This window comes from Sorghum bicolor, chromosome 1 (assembly GCF_000003195.3).
Source record: "Sorghum bicolor cultivar BTx623 chromosome 1, Sorghum_bicolor_NCBIv3, whole genome shotgun sequence".
In the NCBI taxonomy this organism is placed as follows: domain Eukaryota; kingdom Viridiplantae; phylum Streptophyta; class Magnoliopsida; order Poales; family Poaceae; genus Sorghum; species Sorghum bicolor.
Window position 1 is genome coordinate 60,590,783 of NC_012870.2, and position 4,031 is coordinate 60,594,813.

Genomic DNA, 4,031 nt, shown 5'->3' on the forward strand with positions numbered 1-4,031 from the left:
TGACCTAATACACACGATTATATATATTATTAGTAGTCCAACATGAATCCACTAAATACAAATATATCCTAGTGTTGCATCAACATAACAACAAAGTACACAAGGCGCGTAGACTTTTGGCACCCATCTACCCAAATCTTCTCCAAATATTTGGCATCAACATAACAAACTCTTTGCACAACCACAAAACTGAGAGTACTAGCTAAACATTTACTAAAAGGAGTAACATTGGACAAAGCACAGGCAACAGCCTTGCCTTTGTCGCTGCAGCCCCATATCTCCCTTAGCTCGAGTTGCAGATTTGACAATGCAACCAAGACAGCCACCTAGCAAATTGGCAAAGAAGACATCTTGATCATCCAATATCTGAAATTAAGATTGCAAATAGGCATTAGTGTTAGAACCATGTTGTCCGACAAAAGATAAGAAACAGAAATATAAATCAGCTTCAATTTTAAACATGTGTTAATGCTTCAAAAAAAAGACCTAGCAGTAAACTAAAAGCATCGCCTGTGCTCCAAGCAGTTGATCCTGAATATACCTCATATGTCACTATCCCACCAGAGTTTGCTGGTTGACGCAGTGTCGCCGTGCACAGAGCGTCGTTTGCTGAAATTATGCATGTAGTGTGCGGGCCTTGTTGAGAAAAGGCCATTATTTTGGACGCAATATCCTGAAAATACAGAGATAATTTCGTGCATAATCTCTCATTAGATTGTTAGTGATACAGTACAACAAAATAGCAGGCTCAAAAAACACAAGCCATGGATGCCACTAAAGTAGTTGCCAACTGGTAAATATATGATTAATGCAACTAGAATGGAAGCCAAGATAGAATCTACAGAACATTCTCCAAAATTTGTAAAATTATCCCCTGAGCATTATGTTATACTTACTATACTAATGAATTCTGTAATATGTTGAACAGATGTGTCCTAATTCATTGATGGAACAGAAAACATGGGAAGTTTCGCAGCAGTTAACAGCAAGAGAAAAAGGTATAAAAGGATAATGCTAAAAATGCTGAAAAGGCCATGCAAGAAATGTTTTGAGCTTATTCTAGAAGGGAAAAAAGGCATATGGCTCTCTCTTGTTGCTCCTTTATTAGATACAGGCTCTCTCTTGTAGCAACAACTAGATAATACACAGTGAATTTCTTTGACTAGGCCATGACTAGGATTAAAATATTGCAGGAAGAGAGTAGCAGTAGTAGAAGAGGAGCTCAGTATAGATGAAAGGGGTCTTGCCTCCATCGAAGTAGCAGCCACTTAGTTCCTGGCTCTTCACTCAAAGTTGAGGCCTTAGAATATTTGGTGAGGTTCATAGGGACACCTTAGAATATTTCTTTTCCCTCTACTAAAAACACAAAGCCCCTTCCATGAGAAGAACCTCTAATCTGCTCTAGAGCAGCACAACAATTAGGTGCTCAATAATATTTTGGGCCAAGAGATATATGCTAACTATTATCGGAATAAGAACTAGCATTCCTTCTTTAGTAGAAAGCTACATATGAAAATACTTGAGCCTTGGCTAAAACACTAAAACAGGAACCTGTAAATCTAGAGCACATGAGCACTCAGGTATATATCTTTCAGTTACAGAGTTGCAGACTAGGTTAAAAAAATAAAGAAAGAACAGGAAGATGTGAGGGAGAAGGGAGAAGAACTCACTTTCAGATTACGGAGGGTTGTTGCTGGAGTCCAAATCCCCACACATCAGCATGCTCGGGCCTCCTTGGCTTGCCTGGGCGCCATGGCTGCCCAGCTCTGCACATCAGTGGAGCACGCTGCATCGTGCCTTTGGGATGCAAGGCATTAGGATGCGGCAGTGAGAGGTGGCGCATGACGGCAGAAAGATGGATAAGACTGGAAAGCATATGGAGGCGTACTATTTGAAGGTCATTGTGCTATCAAGATTGCCCTTTACAGCAAGAACTTAGCCTACTTGTACTGTACATTACCATATAGCTGTGCAAGCAAACTCCAAAACTATAGACATGTTTCCATCAGAAGACATGTATTGAGTACCATTATCATATTTAAACATTGGAACTCATTGAAAGGTCTATCAACGATTACACATCCAATTTGCACTCCGTTAAGAACTAAGAAGCAATACTAAGAGGCGATGGCAAAATAAAAGAAATAGCCAGAGCATGTGCATTGGTAAGCAAGCACAATCTATATATTATATATGAGGCTCTGGTCACCAACATGAAAAGCATACATTTTTAGCCACGCTAGATCAATGCATGTTATAGTAATTTACAAGATCTGTGACCTACTAGCTTAGCACCCACTGCACCAGCACCATACAAAGTTGTATTAAGTTCTAATTAAAGAGCCTATTAGATAAAAAAATATTTTTACCTCAGGAATAAGATGTAATAAATCTAGCACCAGTTTTCTTATACCAGTGCATACCCTGAGAATATGGAACAAGAACAAAAAGAGAGATCATAATATTTCAAGAAAGATTTATATCGCCAAGAATTATTTCTAGAAATATGTCTATATATAGGATTCATGCTTAGGTTGTGGATGCAGTATATAGTGGTCAAGTCCAGCAATTGTTTTTTTAGATATAGTTCATTGATGGAACATTGTTTTCAGAAAAAAGGCCAAAATATATAGGCTAGATTCGAGCATATATATATCTTGGGAAGTAGTGATAGCAGGGACTCAAGCAAAACAAAACAGGTGAGAATTCTTCCGTTGATTCTCCAATAATACCCCTGCAACACATGAAATCGATCGAGCATGCCGTGTTCAACTAGAGTCTACAGTAAGCAAGCAGACCGTCAGCAGCTAAGGCCCTGTTTAGTTCTCCACCCAAAAATTTTTCATCCATCCCATCGAATCTCTGGACACATGGACACATGCATGGAACATTAAATATAGATAAAAAAATAAACTAATTACACAGTTTAGTTGAGAATCGCAAGACAAATCTTTTAAGCCTAGTTACTCTATGATTAGCCTTAAGTGCTACAGTAACCCACATATGCTAATGACAGATTAGTTGTGCTTAATAAATTTGTCTTGAAGTTTCCTGACGAGCTATGTAATTTCTTTTTTTATTAGTTTCTAAAAACCCCTCCCGACATACTTCCGACACATCCGATGTGACACCAAAAAATTTTCGTTCCCAATCTAAACGGGCCCTAAGCAAAGCAGCGGGCCACGACTGGATCTCTGCTCAGCCACTCGCTGCAACCAGCAGTCCAGCGCATAAACCCGACGCTACAAGGCACGCTCCTGCAATCTGGACTCAGCACGACAAGCTTAAGCAAACCCCAGCGCACACGAATTTGGCAGGGCTGCTCTTCCGTACGGAAAGCGCGTCAGATCCTAAATTAGCACTACTGCCCAGCGTGGGCGGACGGGTGGTAGGGGAACAGCGGCCGCGGCGGGAGGGGGCGAGGGAATCAAGAAACTCCAAGGCAAGGCAGGTGCAGGGCGGCGGCGGCGGTGGAAGCGGAACTCACGATGTAGCGCTGGTAGAACTTGCTCTTGAAGTGGTCGACGACGTCGGGGCGGGAGGCGAGGTTCGGCGGGACGAGGACGTTGGACCAGTAGTCGGCCCAGCGCGCGTCGCCCTCGTAGTCGTACGCCGCCGCCGCCGCCCGCCGCGTCGGTCGCGGACCCCTCCATCGCTCGCCGGGCTGGGGGTTGGGTGCGGGGCTTTTGCTGCGCGGGGGAGAGAAGCGTGGCGCAGGGGAGAGGGGGCGGGGCGTGGCGCAGGGGAGAGGGGCAGGGCGTGGGGGAGAGGAGCGTGGCGCAGGGTAGAGGGGCGCGGCGCAGGGGAGCTGGGCGGCGGCGCGGCGGGCAGGGGAGAGGGCGGCGGCGCTCAGGGCAGGGTATGGCCGGCGGCGGCGCTGGGGCAGGAGAGGGAGGCGCTGCGGGTAGGAGGGAGGCGCAGTGAAATAGATATGAGGAGAAATGGGCCGGCCCAAATTTTTTTAGGGTAAAGGCCTTTGCCGACTGCTTCCAGGTAAAAGCAGTCGGCAAAGGCACTAGAAAATATTTTAA

General features: G+C 44.5%; 1 long non-coding RNA gene across 2 annotated transcripts; it reads right to left on the bottom strand.

Annotated features, from left to right (window-relative positions):
• On the bottom strand, positions 1 to 3,753 carry LOC110431623. Of its 2 annotated transcripts, XR_002449038.1 has the most exons (4): positions 3,488 to 3,753; positions 1,671 to 1,797; positions 542 to 673; positions 1 to 366 (listed from the first exon to the last, which is right to left on the bottom strand). It is a non-coding gene; the product is annotated as an uncharacterized LOC110431623 (long non-coding RNA). The 2 variants fall into 2 exon arrangements; XR_002449037.1 differs by lacking the exon at positions 3,488 to 3,753 and having other exon boundaries at positions 1,671 to 2,926.